Source organism: Saccoglossus kowalevskii, chromosome 19 (assembly GCF_978046115.1).
Source record: "Saccoglossus kowalevskii chromosome 19, keSacKowa6.1, whole genome shotgun sequence".
Classification (NCBI taxonomy): domain Eukaryota; kingdom Metazoa; phylum Hemichordata; class Enteropneusta; family Harrimaniidae; genus Saccoglossus; species Saccoglossus kowalevskii.
Window position 1 is genome coordinate 21,204,129 of NC_140659.1, and position 22,411 is coordinate 21,226,539.

The 22,411-nt window shown below is 41.2% G+C and overlaps 33 non-coding genes across 33 annotated transcripts; all 33 read left to right on the top strand.

Annotated features, from left to right (window-relative positions):
* The first annotated feature begins 57 nt into the window (after positions 1-57).
* On the top strand, positions 58-354 carry LOC146730739 (signal recognition particle RNA). Its single transcript, XR_014927651.1, has one exon.
* Positions 355-550: 196 nt separating this feature from the next.
* LOC146730740 (signal recognition particle RNA) lies at positions 551-853 on the top strand. Its single transcript, XR_014927634.1, has one exon.
* Positions 854-1,049: 196 nt separating this feature from the next.
* On the top strand, positions 1,050-1,349 carry LOC146730741 (signal recognition particle RNA). The gene has a single exon (XR_014927721.1).
* Positions 1,350-1,770: 421 nt separating this feature from the next.
* Positions 1,771-2,066, top strand: LOC146730742 (signal recognition particle RNA). The gene has a single exon (XR_014927670.1).
* Positions 2,067-2,482: 416 nt separating this feature from the next.
* LOC146730743 (signal recognition particle RNA) lies at positions 2,483-2,778 on the top strand. Its single transcript, XR_014927631.1, has one exon.
* Positions 2,779-3,196: 418 nt separating this feature from the next.
* Positions 3,197-3,494, top strand: LOC146730744 (signal recognition particle RNA). Its single transcript, XR_014927705.1, has one exon.
* A 416-nt stretch (positions 3,495-3,910) lies between these two features.
* On the top strand, positions 3,911-4,206 carry LOC146730745 (signal recognition particle RNA). The gene has a single exon (XR_014927632.1).
* A 418-nt stretch (positions 4,207-4,624) lies between these two features.
* Positions 4,625-4,922, top strand: LOC146730746 (signal recognition particle RNA). Its single transcript, XR_014927526.1, has one exon.
* Positions 4,923-5,338: 416 nt separating this feature from the next.
* On the top strand, positions 5,339-5,636 carry LOC146730747 (signal recognition particle RNA). Its single transcript, XR_014927671.1, has one exon.
* A 417-nt stretch (positions 5,637-6,053) lies between these two features.
* LOC146730748 (signal recognition particle RNA) lies at positions 6,054-6,351 on the top strand. The gene has a single exon (XR_014927508.1).
* Positions 6,352-6,767: 416 nt separating this feature from the next.
* On the top strand, positions 6,768-7,065 carry LOC146730749 (signal recognition particle RNA). Its single transcript, XR_014927591.1, has one exon.
* A 417-nt stretch (positions 7,066-7,482) lies between these two features.
* Positions 7,483-7,780, top strand: LOC146730750 (signal recognition particle RNA). The gene has a single exon (XR_014927575.1).
* A 417-nt stretch (positions 7,781-8,197) lies between these two features.
* LOC146730751 (signal recognition particle RNA) lies at positions 8,198-8,493 on the top strand. Its single transcript, XR_014927640.1, has one exon.
* A 416-nt stretch (positions 8,494-8,909) lies between these two features.
* Positions 8,910-9,207, top strand: LOC146730752 (signal recognition particle RNA). The gene has a single exon (XR_014927615.1).
* A 417-nt stretch (positions 9,208-9,624) lies between these two features.
* On the top strand, positions 9,625-9,922 carry LOC146730753 (signal recognition particle RNA). Its single transcript, XR_014927691.1, has one exon.
* Positions 9,923-10,338: 416 nt separating this feature from the next.
* Positions 10,339-10,636, top strand: LOC146730754 (signal recognition particle RNA). Its single transcript, XR_014927673.1, has one exon.
* A 417-nt stretch (positions 10,637-11,053) lies between these two features.
* On the top strand, positions 11,054-11,351 carry LOC146730755 (signal recognition particle RNA). The gene has a single exon (XR_014927509.1).
* Positions 11,352-11,767: 416 nt separating this feature from the next.
* Positions 11,768-12,065, top strand: LOC146730756 (signal recognition particle RNA). The gene has a single exon (XR_014927592.1).
* A 417-nt stretch (positions 12,066-12,482) lies between these two features.
* LOC146730757 (signal recognition particle RNA) lies at positions 12,483-12,780 on the top strand. The gene has a single exon (XR_014927576.1).
* A 417-nt stretch (positions 12,781-13,197) lies between these two features.
* Positions 13,198-13,493, top strand: LOC146730758 (signal recognition particle RNA). Its single transcript, XR_014927706.1, has one exon.
* A 416-nt stretch (positions 13,494-13,909) lies between these two features.
* LOC146730759 (signal recognition particle RNA) lies at positions 13,910-14,207 on the top strand. Its single transcript, XR_014927616.1, has one exon.
* Positions 14,208-14,624: 417 nt separating this feature from the next.
* Positions 14,625-14,922, top strand: LOC146730760 (signal recognition particle RNA). Its single transcript, XR_014927692.1, has one exon.
* A 418-nt stretch (positions 14,923-15,340) lies between these two features.
* On the top strand, positions 15,341-15,638 carry LOC146730761 (signal recognition particle RNA). Its single transcript, XR_014927505.1, has one exon.
* A 418-nt stretch (positions 15,639-16,056) lies between these two features.
* On the top strand, positions 16,057-16,353 carry LOC146730762 (signal recognition particle RNA). Its single transcript, XR_014927649.1, has one exon.
* Positions 16,354-16,763: 410 nt separating this feature from the next.
* On the top strand, positions 16,764-17,061 carry LOC146730763 (signal recognition particle RNA). Its single transcript, XR_014927749.1, has one exon.
* Positions 17,062-17,479: 418 nt separating this feature from the next.
* On the top strand, positions 17,480-17,776 carry LOC146730764 (signal recognition particle RNA). Its single transcript, XR_014927727.1, has one exon.
* A 417-nt stretch (positions 17,777-18,193) lies between these two features.
* On the top strand, positions 18,194-18,490 carry LOC146730765 (signal recognition particle RNA). Its single transcript, XR_014927564.1, has one exon.
* Positions 18,491-18,686: 196 nt separating this feature from the next.
* LOC146730766 (signal recognition particle RNA) lies at positions 18,687-18,983 on the top strand. The gene has a single exon (XR_014927548.1).
* A 421-nt stretch (positions 18,984-19,404) lies between these two features.
* On the top strand, positions 19,405-19,700 carry LOC146730767 (signal recognition particle RNA). The gene has a single exon (XR_014927641.1).
* A 418-nt stretch (positions 19,701-20,118) lies between these two features.
* On the top strand, positions 20,119-20,416 carry LOC146730768 (signal recognition particle RNA). The gene has a single exon (XR_014927521.1).
* A 417-nt stretch (positions 20,417-20,833) lies between these two features.
* Positions 20,834-21,131, top strand: LOC146730769 (signal recognition particle RNA). Its single transcript, XR_014927557.1, has one exon.
* Positions 21,132-21,541: 410 nt separating this feature from the next.
* LOC146730770 (signal recognition particle RNA) lies at positions 21,542-21,838 on the top strand. Its single transcript, XR_014927652.1, has one exon.
* A 196-nt stretch (positions 21,839-22,034) lies between these two features.
* LOC146730771 (signal recognition particle RNA) lies at positions 22,035-22,331 on the top strand. Its single transcript, XR_014927549.1, has one exon.
* The last annotated feature ends 80 nt before the right edge of the window (positions 22,332-22,411 follow it).

The following is a 22,411-nucleotide window of genomic DNA, read 5'->3' on the forward strand; positions in this document are numbered from 1 at the left end:
TCGTAGATGGCACTGTCTTCTATTCAATAAATAGCGTTAAAATGTCATGCGTAAATGGCTGGGCGTTGCGGCGTGCGCCTGTAATCCAGTTACTTGGAGGCCGGTGTTGTTGGTCGGATTGAGGTTGGGAGTCCTGTTAGTTGTCTTTCTATGGAGATCAGGCGTCCATGCTAAGCTCGGCATCAATATGGTCGACCCGACGGAGGTTAGGACGACCAGGTTGTATAATGAGGGACGAATCGGCCCAGGGTGGAAACACAGCAGGCAAAACTTCCCGTGTGGAGCAGTAGTGGGATCACGCTCGTGAATGGCAGTGTCTAGCAGCCCTACCAAAACAGTTGAACACAATCCTTTTTCCTTTATATTGAGTATACTTTTTATATTAATATATCGCATATATCGAATATAATTAAACGATTTTCATTGAACATTGTATTTTTACCCCCCAAAAAATGACTGTAAATCCATTTATTTTCAATGGTTTTTAATTTCATCGTAGATGGCACTGTCTTCTATTCAATAAATAGCGTTAAAATGTCATGCGTAAATGGCTGGGCGTTGTGGCGTGCGCCTGTAATCCAGTTACTTGGAGGCCGGGGTTGTTTGTCGGATTGAGGTTGGGAGTCCTGTTAGTTGTCTTTCTATGGAGATCAGGCGTCCATGCTAAGCTCGGCATCAATATGGTCGACCCGACGGAGGTTAGGACGACCAGGTTGTATAATGAGGGACGAATCGGCCCAGGGTGGAAACACAGCAGGCAAAACTTCCCGTGTGGAGCAGTAGTGGGATCACGCTCGTGAATGGCAGTACTAGTGTCTAGCAGCCCTACCAAAATAGTTGAACACAATCCTTTTTCCTTTATATTGAGTATACTTTTTATATTAATATATCGCATATATCGAATATAATTAAACGATTTTCATTGAACATTGTATTTTTACCCCCCAAAAAATGACTGTAAATCCATTTATTTTCAATGGTTTTTAATTTCATCGTAGATGGCACTGTCTTCTATTCAATAAATAGCGTTAAAATGTCATGCGTAAATGGCTGGGCGTTGTGGCGTGCGCCTGTAATCCAGTTACTTGGAGGCCGGGGTTGTTTGTCGGATTGAGGTTGGGAGTCCTGTTAGTTGTCTTTCTATGGAGATCAGGCGTCCATGCTAAGCTCGGCATCAATATGGTCGACCCGACGGAGGTTAGGACGACCAGGTTGTATAATGAGGGACGAATCGGCCCAGGGTGGAAACACAGCATGCAAAACTTCCCGTGTGGAGCAGCAGTAGTGGGATCACGCTCGTGAATGGCAGTGTCTAGCAGCCCTACCAAAATAGTTGAACACAATCCTTTTTCCTTTATATTGAGTATACTTTTTATATTAATATATCGCATATATCGAATATAATTCAACGATTTTCATTGAACATTGTATTTTTACCCCCCAAAAAATGACTGTAAATCCATTTATTTTCAATGGTTTTTAATTTCACTTTCTCATGCTTTGAACACTTTCACTTGGTTTTAAGTTCACGAACTTTGCTGAGAAACATGAGTTCTATTCAGTCATAAGGCCATGTATCCATTTTTGTCGGAGGTTTGTTTTAATTTATGAATAGGCGACTTTGATGTAGTGATTGTCTTAGATAGTTATTGGGCAATGATTATTGTGTAAACTTCAAAACAGACATGCAAACCAGTTGGATGCCAGGTTCAATCGTAGATGGCACTGTCTTCTATTCAATAAATAGCGTTAAAATGTCATGCGTAAATGGCTGGGCGTTGTGGCGTGCGCCTGTAATCTAGTTACTTGGAGGCCGGGGTTGTTGGACGGGTTGAGGTTGGGAGTCCTGTTAGTTGTCTTTCTATGGAGATCAGGCGTCCATGCTAAGCTCGGCATCAATATGGTCGACCCGATGGAGGTTAGGACGACCAGGTTGTATAATGAGGGACGAATCGGCCCAGGGTGGAAACACAGCAGGCAAAAGTTTCCGTGTGGAGCAGTAGTGGGATCGCTCGTGAATAGGCAGCGTCTAGCAGCCCTACCAAAATAGTTGAACACAATCCTTTTTTCCTTTATATTGAGTATACTTTTTATATTAATATATCGCATATATCGAATATAATTCAACGATTTTCATTGAACATTGTATTTTTACCCCCCAAAAAATGACTGTAAATCCATTTATTTTCAATGGTTTTTAATTTCACTTTCTCATGCTTTGAACACTTTCACTTGGTTTTAAGTTCACGAACTCTGCTGAGAAACACGAGTTCTATTCAGTCATAAGGCCATGTATCCATTTTTGTCGGAGGTTTTTTTATGAATAGGCGACTTTGATGTAGTGATTGTCTTAGATAGTTATTGGGCAATGATTATTGTGTAAACTTCAAAACAGACATGCAAACCAGTTGGATGCCAGGTACCATCGTAGATGGCACTGTCATCTATTCAATAAATAGCGTTAAAATGTCATGCGTAAATGGCTGGGCGTTGTGGCGTGCGCCTGTAATCCAGTTACTTGGAGGCCGGGGTTGTTGGACGGGTTGAGGTTGGGAGTCCTGTTAGTTGTCTTTCTATGGAGATCAGGCGTCCATGCTAAGCTCGGCATCAATATGGTCGACCCGATGGAGGTTAGGACGACCAGGTTGTATAATGAGGGACGAATCGGCCCAGGGTGGAAACACAGCAGGCAAAAGTTTCCGTGTGGAGCAGTAGTGGGATCGCTCGTGAATAGGCAGCGTCTAGCAGCCCTACCAAAATAGTTGAACACAATCCTTTTTTCCTTTATATTGAGTATACTTTTTATATTAATATATCGCATATATCGAATATAATTCAACGATTTTCATTGAACATTGTATTTTTACCCCCCAAAAAATGACTGTAAATCCATTTATTTTCAATGGTTTTTAATTTCACTTTCTCATGCTTTGAACACTTTCACTTGGTTTTAAGTTCACGAACTCTGCTGAGAAACACGAGTTCTATTCAGTCATAAGGCCATGTATCCATTTTTGTCGGAGGTTTGTTTTTATGAATAGGCGACTTTGATGTAGTGATTGTCTTAGATAGTTATTGGGCAATGATTATTGTGTAAACTTCAAAACAGACATGCAAACCAGTTGGATGCCAGGTACCATCGTAGATGGCACTGTCTTCTATTCAATAAATAGCGTTAAAATGTCAAGCGTAAGTGGCTGGGCGTTGTGGCGTGCGCCTGTAATCCAGTTACTTGGAGGCCGGGGTTGTTGGACGGGTTGAGGTTGGGAGTCCTGTTAGTTGTCTTTCTATGGAGATCAGGCGTCCATGCTAAGCTCGGCATCAATATGGTCGACCCGACGGAGGTTAGGACGACCAGGTTGTATAATGAGGGACGAATCGGCCCAGGGTGGAAACACAGCAGGCAAAAGTTTCCGTGTGGAGCAGTAGTGGGATCGCGCTCGTGAATAGGCAGCGTCTAGCAGCCCTACCAAAATAGTTGAACACAATCCTTTTTTCCTTTATATTGAGTATACTTTTTATATTAATATATCGCATATATCGAATATAATTCAACGATTTTTATTGAACATTGTATTTTTATCACCCCAAAAATTACTGTAAATCCATTTATTTTCTATGGATTTTAATTTCACTTTCTCATGCTTTGAACACTTTCACTTGGTTTTAAGTTCACGAACTCTGCTGAGAAACATGAGTTCTATTCAGTCATAAGGCCATGTATCCATTTTTGTCGGAGGTTTTTTTATGAATAGGCGACTTTGATGTAGTGATTGTCTTAGATAGTTATTGGGCAATGATTATTGTGTAAACTTCAAAACAGACATGCAAACCAGTTGGATGCCAGGTACCATCGTAGATGGCACTGTCATCTATTCAATAAATAGCGTTAAAATGTCATGCGTAAATGGCTGGGCGTTGTGGCGTGCGCCTGTAATCCAGTTACTTGGAGGCCGGGGTTGTTGGACGGGTTGAGGTTGGGAGTCCTGTTAGTTGTCTTTCTATGGAGATCAGGCGTCCATGCTAAGCTCGGCATCAATATGGTCGACCCGATGGAGGTTAGGACGACCAGGTTGTATAATGAGGGACGAATCGGCCCAGGGTGGAAACACAGCAGGCAAAAGTTTCCGTGTGGAGCAGTAGTGGGATCGCTCGTGAATAGGCAGCGTCTAGCAGCCCTACCAAAATAGTTGAACACAATCCTTTTTTCCTTTATATTGAGTATACTTTTTATATTAATATATCGCATATATCGAATATAATTCAACGATTTTCATTGAACATTGTATTTTTACCCCCCAAAAAATGACTGTAAATCCATTTATTTTCAATGGTTTTTAATTTCACTTTCTCATGCTTTGAACACTTTCACTTGGTTTTAAGTTCACGAACTCTGCTGAGAAACACGAGTTCTATTCAGTCATAAGGCCATGTATCCATTTTTGTCGGAGGTTTGTTTTTATGAATAGGCGACTTTGATGTAGTGATTGTCTTAGATAGTTATTGGGCAATGATTATTGTGTAAACTTCAAAACAGACATGCAAACCAGTTGGATGCCAGGTACCATCGTAGATGGCACTGTCTTCTATTCAATAAATAGCGTTAAAATGTCAAGCGTACGTGGCTGGGCGTTGTGGCGTGCGCCTGTAATCCAGTTACTTGGAGGCCGGGGTTGTTGGACGGGTTGAGGTTGGGAGTCCTGTTAGTTGTCTTTCTATGGAGATCAGGCGTCCATGCTAAGCTCGGCATCAATATGGTCGACCCGACGGAGGTTAGGACGACCAGGTTGTATAATGAGGGACGAATCGGCCCAGGGTGAAAACACAGCAGGCAAAAGTTTCCGTGTGGAGCAGTAGTGGGATCGCGCTCGTGAATAGGCAGCGTCTAGCAGCCCTACCAAAATAGTTGAACACAATCCTTTTTTCCTTTATATTGAGTATACTTTTTATATTAATATATCGCATATATCGAATATAATTCAACGATTTTTATTGAACATTGTATTTTTATCACCCCAAAAATTACTGTAAATCCATTTATTTTCTATGGATTTTAATTTCACTTTCTCATGCTTTGAACACTTTCACTTGGTTTTAAGTTCACGAACTCTGCTGAGAAACATGAGTTCTATTCAGTCATAAGGCCATGTATCCATTTTTGTCGGAGGTTTTTTTATGAATAGGCGACTTTGATGTAGTGATTGTCTTAGATAGTTATTGGGCAATGATTATTGTGTAAACTTCAAAACAGACATGCAAACCAGTTGGATGCCAGGTACCATCGTAGATGGCACTGTCATCTATTCAATAAATAGCGTTAAAATGTCATGCGTAAATGGCTGGGCGTTGTGGCGTGCGCCTGTAATCCAGTTACTTGGAGGCCGGGGTTGTTGGACGGGTTGAGGTTGGGAGTCATGTTAGTTGTCTTTCTATGGAGATCAGGCGTCCATGCTAAGCTCGGCATCAATATGGTCGACCCGACGGAGGTTCGGACGACCAGGTTGTATAAGGAGGGACGAATCGGCCCAGGGTGGAAACACAGCAGGCAAAAGTTCCCGTGTGGAGCAGTAGTGGTATCACGCTCGTGAATAGGCAGCGTCTAGCAGCCCTACCAAAATAGTTGAACACAATCCTTTTTCCTTTATATTGAGTATACTTTTTATATTAATATATCGCATATATCGAATATAATTCAACGATTTTTATTGAACATTGTATTTTTATCACCCCAAAAATTACTGTAAATCCATTTATTTTCTATGGATTTTAATTTCACTTTCTCATGCTTTGAACACTTTCACTTGGTTTTAAGTTCACGAACTCTGCTGAGAAACACGAGTTCTATTCAGTCATAAGGCCATGTATCCATTTTTGTCGGAGGTTTGTTTTTATGAATAGGCGACTTTGATGTAGTGATTGTCTTAGATAGTTATTGGGCAATGATTATTGTGTAAACTTCAAAACAGACATGCAAACCAGTTGGATGCCAGGTACCATCGTAGATGGCACTGTCTTCTATTCAATAAATAGCGTTAAAATGTCAAGCGTAAGTGGCTGGGCGTTGTGGTGTGCGCCTGTAATCCAGTTACTTGGAGGCCGGGGTTGTTGGACGGGTTGAGGTTGGGAGTCCTGTTAGTTGTCTTTCTATGGAGATCAGGCGTCCATGCTAAGCTCGGCATCAATATGGTCGACCCGACGGAGGTTAGGACGACCAGGTTGTATAATGAGGGACGAATCGGCCCAGGGTGGAAACACAGCAGGCAAAAGTTTCCGTGTGGAGCAGTAGTGGGATCGCGCTCGTGAATAGGCAGCGTCTAGCAGCCCTACCAAAATAGTTGAACACAATCCTTTTTTCCTTTATATTGAGTATACTTTTTATATTAATATATCGCATATATCGAATATAATTCAACGATTTTTATTGAACATTGTATTTTTATCACCCCAAAAATTACTGTAAATCCATTTATTTTCTATGGATTTTAATTTCACTTTCTCATGCTTTGAACACTTTCACTTGGTTTTAAGTTCACGAACTCTGCTGAGAAACATGAGTTCTATTCAGTCATAAGGCCATGTATCCATTTTTGTCGGAGGTTTTTTTATGAATAGGCGACTTTGATGTAGTGATTGTCTTAGATAGTTATTGGGCAATGATTATTGTGTAAACTTCAAAACAGACATGCAAACCAGTTGGATGCCAGGTACCATCGTAGATGGCACTGTCATCTATTCAATAAATAGCGTTAAAATGTCATGCGTAAATGGCTGGGCGTTGTGGCGTGCGCCTGTAATCCAGTTACTTGGAGGCCGGGGTTGTTGGACGGGTTGAGGTTGGGAGTCCTGTTAGTTGTCTTTCTATGGAGATCAGGCGTCCATGCTAAGCTCGGCATCAATATGGTCGACCCGACGGAGGTTCGGACGACCAGGTTGTATAAGGAGGGACGAATCGGCCCAGGGTGGAAACACAGCAGGCAAAAGTTCCCGTGTGGAGCAGTAGTGGTATCACGCTCGTGAATAGGCAGCGTCTAGCAGCCCTACCAAAATAGTTGAACACAATCCTTTTTCCTTTATATTGAGTATACTTTTTATATTAATATATCGCATATATCGAATATAATTCAACGATTTGCATTGAACATTGTATTTTTACCCCCCAAAAAATGACTGTAAATCCATTTATTTTCAATGGTTTTTAATTTCACTTTCTCATGCTTTGAACACTTTCACTTGGTTTTAAGTTCACGAACTCTGCTGAGAAACACGAGTTCTATTCAGTCATAAGGCCATGTATCCATTTTTGTCGGCGGTTTGTTTTTATGAATAGGCGACTTTGATGTAGTGATTGTCTTAGATAGTTATTGGGCAATGATTATTGTGTAAACTTCAAAACAGACATGCAAACCAGTTGGATGCCAGGTTCAATCGTAGATGGCACTGTCTTCTATTCAATAAATAGCGTTAAAATGTCATGCGTAAATGGCTGGGCGTTGTGGCGTGCGCCTGTAATCTAGTTACTTGGAGGCCGGGGTTGTTGGACGGGTTGAGGTTGGGAGTCCTGTTAGTTGTCTTTCTATGGAGATCAGGCGTCCATGCTAAGCTCGGCATCAATATGGTCGACCCGACGGAGGTTAGGACGACCAGGTTGTATAATGAGGGACGAATCGGCCCAGGGTGGAAACACAGCAGGCAAAAGTTCCCGTGTGGAGCAGTAGTGGTATCACGCTCGTGAATAGGCAGCGTCTAGCAGCCCTACCAAAATAGTTGAACACAATCCTTTTTCCTTTATATTGAGTATACTTTTTATATTAATATATCGCATATATCGAATATAATTCAACGATTTGCATTGAACATTGTATTTTTACCCCCCAAAAAATGACTGTAAATCCATTTATTTTCAATGGTTTTTAATTTCACTTTCTCATGCTTTGAACACTTTCACTTGGTTTTAAGTTCACGAACTCTGCTGAGAAACACGAGTTCTATTCAGTCATAAGGCCATGTATCCATTTTTGTCGGCGGTTTGTTTTTATGAATAGGCGACTTTGATGTAGTGATTGTCTTAGATAGTTATTGAGCAATGATTATTGTGTAAACTTCAAAACAGACATGCAAACCAGTTGGATGCCAGGTTCAATCGTAGATGGCACTGTCTTCTATTCAATAAATAGCGTTAAAATGTCATGCGTAAATGGCTGGGCGTTGTGGCGTGCGCCTGTAATCTAGTTACTTGGAGGCCGGGGTTGTTGGACGGGTTGAGGTTGGGAGTCCTGTTAGTTGTCTTTCTATGGAGATCAGGCGTCCATGCTAAGCTCGGCATCAATATGGTCGACCCGACGGAGGTTAGGACGACCAGGTTGTATAATGAGGGACGAATCGGCCCAGGGTGGAAACACAGCAGGCAAAAGTTTCCGTGTGGAGCAGTAGTGGGATCGCTCGTGAATAGGCAGCGTCTAGCAGCCCTACCAAAATAGTTGAACACAATCCTTTTTTCCTTTATATTGAGTATACTTTTTATATTAATATATCGCATATATCGAATATAATTCAACGATTTTTATTGAACATTGTATTTTTATCACCCCAAAAATTACTGTAAATCCATTTATTTTCTATGGATTTTAATTTCACTTTCTCATGCTTTGAACACTTTCACTTGGTTTTAAGTTCACGAACTCTGCTGAGAAACATGAGTTCTATTCAGTCATAAGGCCATGTATCCATTTTTGTCGGAGGTTTTTTTATGAATAGGCGACTTTGATGTAGTGATTGTCTTAGATAGTTATTGGGCAATGATTATTGTGTAAACTTCAAAACAGACATGCAAACCAGTTGGATGCCAGGTACCATCGTAGATGGCACTGTCATCTATTCAATAAATAGCGTTAAAATGTCATGCGTAAATGGCTGGGCGTTGTGGCGTGCGCCTGTAATCCAGTTACTTGGAGGTCGGGGTTGTTGGACGGGTTGAGGTTGGGAGTCCTGTTAGTTGTCTTTCTATGGAGATCAGGCGTCCATGCTAAGCTCGGCATCAATATGGTCGACCCGACGGAGGTTAGGACGACCAGGTTGTATAAGGTGGGACGAATCGGCCCAGGGTGGAAACACAGCAGGCAAAAGTTCCCGTGTGGAGCAGTAGTGGGATCACGCTCGTGAATAGGCAGCGTCTAGCAGCCCTACCAAAATGGTTGAACACAATCCTTTTTCCTTTATATTGAGTATACTTTTTATATTAATATATCGCATATATCGAATATAATTCAACGATTTGCATTGAACATTGTATTTTTACCCCCCAAAAAATGACTGTAAATCCATTTATTTTCAATGGTTTTTAATTTCACTTTCTCATGCTTTGAACATTTTCACTTGGTTTTAAGTTCACGAACTCTGCTGAGAAACACGAGTTCTATTCAGTCATAAGGCCATGTATCCATTTTTGTCGGCGGTTTGTTTTTATGAATAGGCGACTTTGATGTAGTGATTGTCTTAGATAGTTATTGGGCAATAATTATTGTGTAAACTTCAAAACAGACATGCAAACCAGTTGGATGCCAGGTACCATCGTAGATGGCACTGTCTTCTATTCAATAAATAGCGTTAAAATGTCATGCGTAAATGGCTGGGCGTTGTGGCGTGCGCCTGTAATCCAGTTACTTGGAGGCCGGGGTTGTTGGACGGGTTGAGGTTGGGAGTCATGTTAGTTGTCTTTCTATGGAGATCAGGCGTCCATGCTAAGCTCGGCATCAATATGGTCGACCCGACGGAGGTTAGGACGACCAGGTTGTATAATGAGGGACGAATCGGCCCAGGATGGAAACACAGCAGGCAAAAGTTTCCGTGTCGATCAGTAGTGGGATCGCGCTCGTGAATAGGCAGCGTCTAGCAGCCCTACCAAAATAGTTGAACACAATCATTTTTTCCTTTATATTGAGTATACTTTTTATATTAATATATCGCATATATCGAATATAATTCAACGATTTTTATTGAACATTGTATTTTTATCACCCCAAAAATTACTGTAAATCCATTTATTTTCTATGGATTTTAATTTCACTTTCTCATGCTTTGAACACTTTCACTTGGTTTTAAGTTCACGAACTCTGCTGAGAAACATGAGTTCTATTCAGTCATAAGGCCATGTATCCATTTTTGTCGGAGGTTTTTTTATGAATAGGCGACTTTGATGTAGTGATTGTCTTAGATAGTTATTGGGCAATGATTATTGTGTAAACTTCAAAACAGACATGCAAACCAGTTGGATGCCAGGTACCATCGTAGATGGCACTGTCATCTATTCAATAAATAGCGTTAAAATGTCATGCGTAAATGGCTGGGCGTTGTGGCGTGCGCCTGTAATCCAGTTACTTGGAGGCCGGGGTTGTTGGACGGGTTGAGGTTGGGAGTCATGTTAGTTGTCTTTCTATGGAGATCAGGCGTCCATGCTAAGCTCGGCATCAATATGGTCGACCCGACGGAGGTTCGGACGACCAGGTTGTATAAGGAGGGACGAATCGGCCCAGGGTGGAAACACAGCAGGCAAAAGTTCCCGTGTGGAGCAGTAGTGGTATCACGCTCGTGAATAGGCAGCGTCTAGCAGCCCTACCAAAATAGTTGAACACAATCCTTTTTCCTTTATATTGAGTATACTTTTTATATTAATATATCGCATATATCGAATATAATTCAACGATTTTTATTGAACATTGTATTTTTATCACCCCAAAAATTACTGTAAATCCATTTATTTTCTATGGATTTTAATTTCACTTTCTCATGCTTTGAACACTTTCACTTGGTTTTAAGTTCACGAACTCTGCTGAGAAACACGAGTTCTATTCAGTCATAAGGCCATGTATCCATTTTTGTCGGAGGTTTGTTTTTATGAATAGGCGACTTTGATGTAGTGATTGTCTTAGATAGTTATTGGGCAATGATTATTGTGTAAACTTCAAAACAGACATGCAAACCAGTTGGATGCCAGGTACCATCGTAGATGGCACTGTCTTCTATTCAATAAATAGCGTTAAAATGTCAAGCGTAAGTGGCTGGGCGTTGTGGTGTGCGCCTGTAATCCAGTTACTTGGAGGCCGGGGTTGTTGGACGGGTTGAGGTTGGGAGTCCTGTTAGTTGTCTTTCTATGGAGATCAGGCGTCCATGCTAAGCTCGGCATCAATATGGTCGACCCGACGGAGGTTAGGACGACCAGGTTGTATAATGAGGGACGAATCGGCCCAGGGTGGAAACACAGCAGGCAAAAGTTTCCGTGTGGAGCAGTAGTGGGATCGCGCTCGTGAATAGGCAGCGTCTAGCAGCCCTACCAAAATAGTTGAACACAATCCTTTTTTCCTTTATATTGAGTATACTTTTTATATTAATATATCGCATATATCGAATATAATTCAACGATTTTTATTGAACATTGTATTTTTATCACCCCAAAAATTACTGTAAATCCATTTATTTTCTATGGATTTTAATTTCACTTTCTCATGCTTTGAACACTTTCACTTGGTTTTAAGTTCACGAACTCTGCTGAGAAACATGAGTTCTATTCAGTCATAAGGCCATGTATCCATTTTTGTCGGAGGTTTTTTTATGAATAGGCGACTTTGATGTAGTGATTGTCTTAGATAGTTATTGGGCAATGATTATTGTGTAAACTTCAAAACAGACATGCAAACCAGTTGGATGCCAGGTACCATCGTAGATGGCACTGTCATCTATTCAATAAATAGCGTTAAAATGTCATGCGTAAATGGCTGGGCGTTGTGGCGTGCGCCTGTAATCCAGTTACTTGGAGGCCGGGGTTGTTGGACGGGTTGAGGTTGGGAGTCCTGTTAGTTGTCTTTCTATGGAGATCAGGCGTCCATGCTAAGCTCGGCATCAATATGGTCGACCCGACGGAGGTTCGGACGACCAGGTTGTATAAGGAGGGACGAATCGGCCCAGGGTGGAAACACAGCAGGCAAAAGTTCCCGTGTGGAGCAGTAGTGGTATCACGCTCGTGAATAGGCAGCGTCTAGCAGCCCTACCAAAATAGTTGAACACAATCCTTTTTCCTTTATATTGAGTATACTTTTTATATTAATATATCGCATATATCGAATATAATTCAACGATTTGCATTGAACATTGTATTTTTACCCCCCAAAAAATGACTGTAAATCCATTTATTTTCAATGGTTTTTAATTTCACTTTCTCATGCTTTGAACACTTTCACTTGGTTTTAAGTTCACGAACTCTGCTGAGAAACACGAGTTCTATTCAGTCATAAGGCCATGTATCCATTTTTGTCGGCGGTTTGTTTTTATGAATAGGCGACTTTGATGTAGTGATTGTCTTAGATAGTTATTGGGCAATGATTATTGTGTAAACTTCAAAACAGACATGCAAACCAGTTGGATGCCAGGTTCAATCGTAGATGGCACTGTCTTCTATTCAATAAATAGCGTTAAAATGTCATGCGTAAATGGCTGGGCGTTGTGGCGTGCGCCTGTAATCTAGTTACTTGGAGGCCGGGGTTGTTGGACGGGTTGAGGTTGGGAGTCCTGTTAGTTGTCTTTCTATGGAGATCAGGCGTCCATGCTAAGCTCGGCATCAATATGGTCGACCCGACGGAGGTTAGGACGACCAGGTTGTATAATGAGGGACGAATCGGCCCAGGGTGGAAACACAGCAGGCAAAAGTTCCCGTGTGGAGCAGTAGTGGTATCACGCTCGTGAATAGGCAGCGTCTAGCAGCCCTACCAAAATAGTTGAACACAATCCTTTTTCCTTTATATTGAGTATACTTTTTATATTAATATATCGCATATATCGAATATAATTCAACGATTTGCATTGAACATTGTATTTTTACCCCCCAAAAAATGACTGTAAATCCATTTATTTTCAATGGTTTTTAATTTCACTTTCTCATGCTTTGAACACTTTCACTTGGTTTTAAGTTCACGAACTCTGCTGAGAAACACGAGTTCTATTCAGTCATAAGGCCATGTATCCATTTTTGTCGGCGGTTTGTTTTTATGAATAGGCGACTTTGATGTAGTGATTGTCTTAGATAGTTATTGAGCAATGATTATTGTGTAAACTTCAAAACAGACATGCAAACCAGTTGGATGCCAGGTTCAATCGTAGATGGCACTGTCTTCTATTCAATAAATAGCGTTAAAATGTCATGCGTAAATGGCTGGGCGTTGTGGCGTGCGCCTGTAATCTAGTTACTTGGAGGCCGGGGTTGTTGGACGGGTTGAGGTTGGGAGTCCTGTTAGTTGTCTTTCTATGGAGATCAGGCGTCCATGCTAAGCTCGGCATCAATATGGTCGACCCGACGGAGGTTAGGACGACCAGGCTGTATAATGAGGGACGAATCGGCCCAGGGTGGAAACACAGCAGGCAAAAGTTTCCGTGTGGAGCAGTAGTGGGATCGCTCGTGAATAGGCAGCGTCTAGCAGCCCTACCAAAATAGTTGAACACAATCCTTTTTTCCTTTATATTGAGTATACTTTTTATATTAATATATCGCATATATCGAATATAATTCAACGATTTTTATTGAACATTGTATTTTTATCACCCCAAAAATTACTGTAAATCCATTTATTTTCTATGGATTTTAATTTCACTTTCTCATGCTTTGAACACTTTCACTTGGTTTTAAGTTCACGAACTCTGCTGAGAAACATGAGTTCTATTCAGTCATAAGGCCATGTATCCATTTTTGTCGGAGGTTTTTTTATGAATAGGCGACTTTGATGTAGTGATTGTCTTAGATAGTTATTGGGCAATGATTATTGTGTAAACTTCAAAACAGACATGCAAACCAGTTGGATGCCAGGTACCATCGTAGATGGCACTGTCATCTATTCAATAAATAGCGTTAAAATGTCATGCGTAAATGGCTGGGCGTTGTGGCGTGCGCCTGTAATCCAGTTACTTGGAGGTCGGGGTTGTTGGACGGGTTGAGGTTGGGAGTCCTGTTAGTTGTCTTTCTATGGAGATCAGGCGTCCATGCTAAGCTCGGCATCAATATGGTCGACCCGACGGAGGTTAGGACGACCAGGTTGTATAAGGTGGGACGAATCGGCCCAGGGTGGAAACACAGCAGGCAAAAGTTCCCGTGTGGAGCAGTAGTGGGATCACGCTCGTGAATAGGCAGCGTCTAGCAGCCCTACCAAAATGGTTGAACACAATCCTTTTTCCTTTATATTGAGTATACTTTTTATATTAATATATCGCATATATCGAATATAATTCAACGATTTGCATTGAACATTGTATTTTTACCCCCCAAAAAATGACTGTAAATCCATTTATTTTCAATGGTTTTTAATTTCACTTTCTCATGCTTTGAACATTTTCACTTGGTTTTAAGTTCACGAACTCTGCTGAGAAACACGAGTTCTATTCAGTCATAAGGCCATGTATCCATTTTTGTCGGCGGTTTGTTTTTATGAATAGGCGACTTTGATGTAGTGATTGTCTTAGATAGTTATTGGGCAATAATTATTGTGTAAACTTCAAAACAGACATGCAAACCAGTTGGATGCCAGGTACCATCGTAGATGGCACTGTCTTCTATTCAATAAATAGCGTTAAAATGTCATGCGTAAATGGCTGGGCGTTGTGGCGTGCGCCTGTAATCCAGTTACTTGGAGGCCGGGGTTGTTGGACGGGTTGAGGTTGGGAGTCATGTTAGTTGTCTTTCTATGGAGATCAGGCGTCCATGCTAAGCTCGGCATCAATATGGTCGACCCGACGGAGGTTAGGACGACCAGGTTGTATAATGAGGGACGAATCGGCCCAGGATGGAAACACAGCAGGCAAAAGTTTCCGTGTCGATCAGTAGTGGGATCGCGCTCGTGAATAGGCAGCGTCTAGCAGCCCTACCAAAATAGTTGAACACAATCATTTTTTCCTTTATATTGAGTATACTTTTTATATTAATATATCGCAGATATTGAATATAATTCAACGATTTTTATTGAACATTGTATTTTTATCACCCCAAAAATTACTGTAAATCCATTTATTTTCAATGGTTTTTAATTTCACTTTCTCAGGCTTTGAACACTTTCACTTGGTTTTAAGTTCACGAACTCTGCTGAGAAATATGAGTTCTATTCAGTCATAAGGCCATGTATCCATTTTTGTCGGAGGTTTGTTTTTATGAATAGGCGACTTTGATGTAGCGATTGTCTTAGATAGTTATTGGGCAATGATTATTGTGTAAACTTCAAAACAGACATGCAAACCAGGTGGATGCCAGGTACCATCTTAGATGGCACTGTCTTCTATTCAATAAATAGCGTTAAAATGTCATGCGTAAATGGCTGGGCGTTGTGGCGTGCGCCTGTAATCCAGTTACTTGGAGGCTGGGGTTGTTGGACGGGTTGAGGTTGGGAGTCCTGTTAGTTGTCTTTCTATGTAGATCAGGCGTCCATGCTAAGCTCGGCATCACTATGGTCGACCCGACGGAGGTTAGGACGACCAGGTTGTATAATGAGGGACGAATCGGCCCAGGGTGGAAACACAGCAGGCAAAAGTTTCCGTGTGGAGCAGTAGTGGGATCGCGCTCGTGAATAGGCAGCGTCTAGCAGCCCTACCAAAATAGTTGAACACAATCCTTTTTTCCTTTATATTGAGTATACTTTTTATATTAATATATCGCATATATCGAATATAATTCAACGATTTTTATTGAACATTGTATTTTTATCACCCCAAAAATTACTGTAAATCCATTTATTTTCTATGGATTTTAATTTCACTTTCTCATGCTTTGAACACTTTCACTTGGTTTTAAGTTCACGAACTCTGCTGAGAAACATGAGTTCTATTCAGTCATAAGGCCATGTATCCATTTTTGTCGGAGGTTTGTTTTTATGAATAGGCGACTTTGATGTAGTGATTGTCTTAGATAGTTATTGGGCAATGATTATTGTGTAAACTTCAAAACAGACATGCAAACCAGTTGGATGCCAGGTACCATCGTAGATGGCACTGTCTTCTATTCAATAAATAGCGTTAAAATGTCATGCGTAAGTGGCTGGGCGTTGTGGCGTGCGCCTGTAATCCAGTTACTTGAGGTCGGGGTTGTTGGACGGGTTGAGGTTGGGAGTCCTGTTAGTTGTCTTTCTATGGAGATCAGGCGTCCATGCTAAGCTCGGCATCAATATGGTCGACCCGACGGAGGTTAGGACGACCAGGTTGTATAATGAGGGACGAATCGGCCCAGGGTGGAAACACAGCAGGCAAAAGTTTCCGTGTGGAGCAGTAGTGGGATCGCGCTCGTGAATAGGCAGCGTCTAGCAGCCCTACCAAAATAGTTGAACACAATCCTTTATATTGAGTATACTTTTTATATTAATATATCGCATATATCGAATATAATTCAACGATTTTTATTGAACATTGTATTTTTATCACCCCAAAAATTACTGTAAATCCATTTATTTTCAATGGTTTTTAATTTCACTTTCTCATGCTTTGAACACTTTCACTTGGTTTTAAGTTCACGAACTCTGCTGAGAAACATGAGTTCTATTCAGTCATAAGGCCATGTATCCATTTTTGTCGGAGGTTTGTTTTTATGAATAGGCGACTTTGATGTAGTGATTGTCTTAGATAGTTATTGGGCAATGATTATTGTGTAAACTTCAAAACAGACATGCAAACCAGGTGGATGCCAGGTACCATCTTAGATGGCACTGACTTCTATTCAATAAATAGCGTTAAAATGTCATGCGTAAATGGCTGGGCGTTGTGGCGTGCGCCTGTAATCCAGTTACTTGGAGGCCGGGGTTGTTGGACGGGTTTAGGTTGGGATTCCTGTTAGTCGTCTTTCTATGGAGATCAGGCGTCCATGCTAAGCTCGGCATCAATATGGTCGACCAGACGGAGGTTAGGACGACCAGGTTGTATAATGAGGGACGAATCGGCCCAGGGTGGAAACACAGCAGGCAAAAGTTTCCGTGTGGAGCAGTAGTGGGATCGCGCTCGTGAATAGGCAGCGTCTAGCAGCCCTACCAAAATAGTTGAACACAATCCTTTTTTCCTTTATATTGAGTATACTTTTTATATTAATATATCGCATATATCGAATATAATTCAACGATTTTTATTGAACATTGTATTTTTATCACCCCAAAAATTACTGTAAATCCATTTATTTTCTATGGATTTTAATTTCACTTTCTTATGCTTTGAACACTTTCACTTGGTTTTAAGTTCACGAACTCTGCTGAGAAACATGAGTTCTATTCAGTCATAAGGCCATGTATCCATTTTAGTCGGAGGTTTGTTTTTATGAATAGGCGACTTTGATGTAGTGATTGTCTTAGATAGTTATTGGGCAATGATTATTGTGTAAACTTCAAAACAGACATGCAAACCAGTTGGATGCCAGGTTCCATCGTATATGGCACTGTCTTCTATTCAATAAATAGCGTTAAAATGTCATGCGTAAGTGGCTGGGCGTTGTGGCGTGCGCCTGTAATCCAGTTACTTGGAGGTCGGGGTTGTTGGACGGGTTGAGGTTGGGAGTCCTGTTAGTTGTCTTTCTATGGAGATCAGGCGTCCACGCTAAGCTCGGCATCAATATGGTCGACCCGACGGAGGTTCGGACGACCAGGTTGTATAATGAGGGACTTATCGCCCAGGGTGGAAACACAGCAGGAAAAAGTTTCCGTGTGTAGCAGTAGTGGGATCGCGCTCGTGAATAGGCAGCGTTTAGCAGCCCTACCAAAATAGTTGAACACGATCCTTTTTCCTTTATATTGAGTATACTTTTTATATTAATATATCGCATATATCGAATATAATTCAACGATTTTTATTGAACATTGTATTTTTATCACCCCAAAAATTACTGTAAATCCATTTATTTTCAATGGTTTTTAATTTCACTTTCTCATGCTTTGAACACTTTCACTTGGTTTTAAGTTCACGAACTCTGCTGAGAAACATGAGTTCTATTCAGTCATAAGGCCATGTATCCAGTTTTGTCGGAGGTTTGTTTTTATGAATAGGCGACTTTGATGTAGCGATTGTCTTAGATAGTTATTGGGCAATGATTATTGTGTAAACTTCAAAACAGACATGCAAACCAGGTGGATGCCAGGTACCATCTTAGATGGCACTGACTTCTATTCAATAAATAGCGTTAAAATGTCAGGCGTAAATGGCTGGGCGTTGCGGCGTGCGCCTGTAATCCAGTTACTTGGAGGCCGGGGTTGTTGGTCGGATTGAGGTTGGGAGTCCTGTTAGTTGTCTTTCTATGGAGATCAGGCGTCCATGCTAAGCTCGGCATCAATATGGTCGACCCGACGGAGGTTAGGACGACCAGGTTGTATAATGAGGAACGAATCGGCCCAGGGTGGAAACACAGCAGGCAAAACTTCCCGTGTGGAGCAGTAGTGGGATCACGCTCGTGAATGGCAGTGTCTAGCAGCCCTACCAAAATAGTTGAACACAATCCTTTTTCCTTTATATTGAGTATACTTTTTATATTAATATATCGCATATATCGAATATAATTAAACGATTTTCATTGAACATTGTATTTTTACCCCCCAAAAAATGACTGTAAATCCATTTATTTTCAATGGTTTTTAGTTTCATCGTAGATGGCACTGTCTTCTATTCAATAAATAGCGTTAAAATGTCATGCGTAAATGGCTGGGCGTTGTGGCGTGCGCCTGTAATCCAGTTACTTGGAGGCCGGGGTTGTTGGTCGGATTGAGGTTGGGAGTCCTGTTAGTTGTCTTTCTATGGAGATCAGGCGTCCATGCTAAGCTCGGCATCAATATGGTCGACCCGACGGAGGTTAGGACGACCAGGTTGTATAATGAGGGACGAATCGGCCCAGGGTGGAAACACAGCAGGCAAAACTTCCCGTGTGGAGCAGTAGTGGGATCACGCTCGTGAATGGCAGTGTCTAGCAGCCCTACCAAAATAGTTGAACACAATCCTTTTTCCTTTATATTGAGTATACTTTTTATATTAATATATCGCATATATCGAATATAATTCAACGATTTTCATTGAACATTGTATTTTTACCCCCCAAAAAATGACTGTAAATCCATTTATTTTCAATGGTTTTTAATTTCACTTTCTCATGCTTTGAACACTTTCACTTGGTTTTAAGTTCACGAACTTTGCTGAGAAACATGAGTTCTATTCAGTCATAAGGCCATGTATCCATTTTTGTCGGAGGTTTGTTTTAATTTATGAATAGGCGACTTTGATGTAGTGATTGTCTTAGATAGTTATTGGGCAATGATTATTGTGTAAACTTCAAAACAGACATGCAAACCAGTTGGATGCCAGGTTCAATCGTAGATGGCACTGTCTTCTATTCAATAAATAGCGTTAAAATGTCATGCGTAAATGGCTGGGCGTTGTGGCGTGCGCCTGTAATCTAGTTACTTGGAGGCCGGGGTTGTTGGACGGGTTGAGGTTGGGAGTCCTGTTAGTTGTCTTTCTATGGAGATCAGGCGTCCATGCTAAGCTCGGCATCAATATGGTCGACCCGACGGAGGTTAGGACGACCAGGTTGTATAATGAGGGACGAATCGGCCCAGGGTGGAAACACAGCAGGCAAAAGTTTCCGTGTGGAGCAGTAGTGGGATCGCTCGTGAATAGGCAGCGTCTAGCAGCCCTACCAAAATAGTTGAACACAATCCTTTTTTCCTTTATATTGAGTATACTTTTTATATTAATATATCGCATATATCGAATATAATTCAACGATTTTTATTGAACATTGTATTTTTATCACCCCAAAAATTACTGTAAATCCATTTATTTTCAATGGTTTTTAATTTCACTTTCTCATGCTTTGAACACTTTCACTTGGTTTTAAGTTCACGAACTCTGCTGAGAAACATGAGTTCTATTCAGTCATAAGGCCATGTATCCATTTTTGTCGGAGGTTTGTTTTTATGAATAGGCGACTTTGATGTAGCGATTGTCTTAGATAGTTATTGGGCAATGATTATTGTGTAAACTTCAAAACAGACATGCAAACCAGGTGGATGCCAGGTACCATCTTAGATGGCACTGACTTCTATTCAATAAATAGCGTTAAAATGTCAGGCGTAAATGGCTGGGCGTTGTGGCGTGCGCCTGTAATCCAGTTACTTGGAGGCCGGGGTTGTTGGTCGGATTGAGGTTGGGAGTCCTGTTAGTTGTCTTTCTATGGAGATCAGGCGTCCATGCTAAGCTCGGCATCAATATGGTCGACCCGACGGAGGTTAGGACGACCAGGTTGTATAATGAGGGACGAATCGGCCCAGGGTGGAAACACAGCAGGAAAAAGTTTCCGTGTGGAGCAGTAGTGGGATCGCGCTCGTGAATAGGCAGCGTTTAGCAGCCCTACCAAAATAGTTGAACACAATCCTTTTTCCTTTATATTGAGTATACTTTTTATATTAATATATCGCATATATCGAATATAATTCAACGATTTTCATTGAACATTGTATTTTTACCCCCAAAAAAATGACTGTAAATCCATTTATTTTCAATGGTTTTTAATTTCACTTTCTCATGCTTTGAACACTTTCACTTGGTTTTAAGTTCACGAACTCTGCTGAGAAACATGAGTTCTATTCAGTCATAAGGCCATGTATCCATTTTTGTCGGAGGTTTGTTTTTATGAATAGGCGACTTTGATGTAGCGATTGTCTTAGATAGTTATTGGGCAATGATTATTGTGTAAACTTCAAAACAGACATGCAAACCAGGTGGATGCCAGGTACCATCTTAGATGGCACTGTCTTCTATTCAATAAATAGCGTTAAAATGTTATGCGTAAATGGCTGGGCGTTGTGGCGTGCGCCTGTAATCCAGTTACTTGGAGGCTGGGGTTGTTGGACGGGTTGAGGTTGGGAGTCCTGTTAGTTGTCTTTCTATGTAGATCAGGCGTCCATGCTAAGCTCGGCATCACTATGGTCGACCCGACGGAGGTTAGGACGACCAGGTTGTATAATGAGGGACGAATCGGCCCAGGGTAGAAACACAGCAGGCAAAAGTTTCCGTGTGGAGCAGTAGTGGGATCGCGCTCGTGAATAGGCAGCGTCTAGCAGCCCTACCAAAATAGTTGAACACAATCCTTTATATTGAGCACACTTTTTATATTAATATATCGCATATATCGAATATAATTCAACGATTTTTATTGAACATTGTATTTTTATCACCCCAAAAATTACTGTAAATCCATTTATTTTCAATGGTTTTTAATTTCACTTTCTCATGCTTTGAACACTTTCACTTGGTTTTAAGTTCACGAACTCTGCTGAGAAACATGAGTTCTATTCAGTCATAAGGCCATGTATCCAGTTTTGTCGGAGGTTTGTTTTTATGAATAGGCGACTTTGATGTAGCGATTGTCTTAGATAGTTATTGGGCAATGATTATTGTGTAAACTTCAAAACAGACATGCAAACCAGGTGGATGCCAGGTACCATCTTAGATGGCACTGACTTCTATTCAATAAATAGCGTTAAAATGTCAGGCGTAAATGGCTGGGCGTTGCGGCGTGCGCCTGTAATCCAGTTACTTGGAGGCCGGGGTTGTTGGTCGGATTGAGTTTGGGAGTCCTGTTAGTTGTCTTTCTATGGAGATCAGGCGTCCATGCTAAGCTCGGCATCAATATGGTCGACCCGACGGAGGTTCGGACGACCAGGTTGTATAATGAGGAACGAATCGGCCCAGGGTGGAAACACAGCAGGCAAAACTTCCCGTGTGGAGCAGTAGTGGGATCACGCTCGTGAATGGCAGTGTCTAGCAGCCCTACCAAAATAGTTGAACACAATCCTTTTTCCTTTATATTGAGTATACTTTTTATATTAATATATCGCATATATCGAATATAATTAAACGATTTTCATTGAACATTGTATTTTTACCCCCCAAAAAATGACTGTAAATCCATTTATTTTCAATGGTTTTTAATTTCATCGTAGATGGCACTGTCTTCTATTCAATAAATAGCGTTAAAATATCATGCGTAAATGGCTGGGCGTTGTGGCGTGCGCCTGTAATCCAGTTACTTGGAGGCCGGGGTTGTTGGTCGGATTGAGGTTGGGAGTCCTGTTAGTTGTCTTTCTATGGAGATCAGGCGTCCATGCTAAGCTCGGCATCAATATGGTCGACCCGACGGAGGTTAGGACGACCAGGTTGTATAATGAGGGACGAATCGGCCCAGGGTGGAAACACAGCAGGCAAAACTTCCCGTGTGGAGCAGTAGTGGGATCACGCTCGTGAATGGCAGTGTCTAGCAGCCCTACCAAAATAGTTGAACACAATCCTTTTTCCTTTATATTGAGTATACTTTTTATATTAATATATCGCATATATCGAATATAATTCAACGATTTTCATTGAACATTGT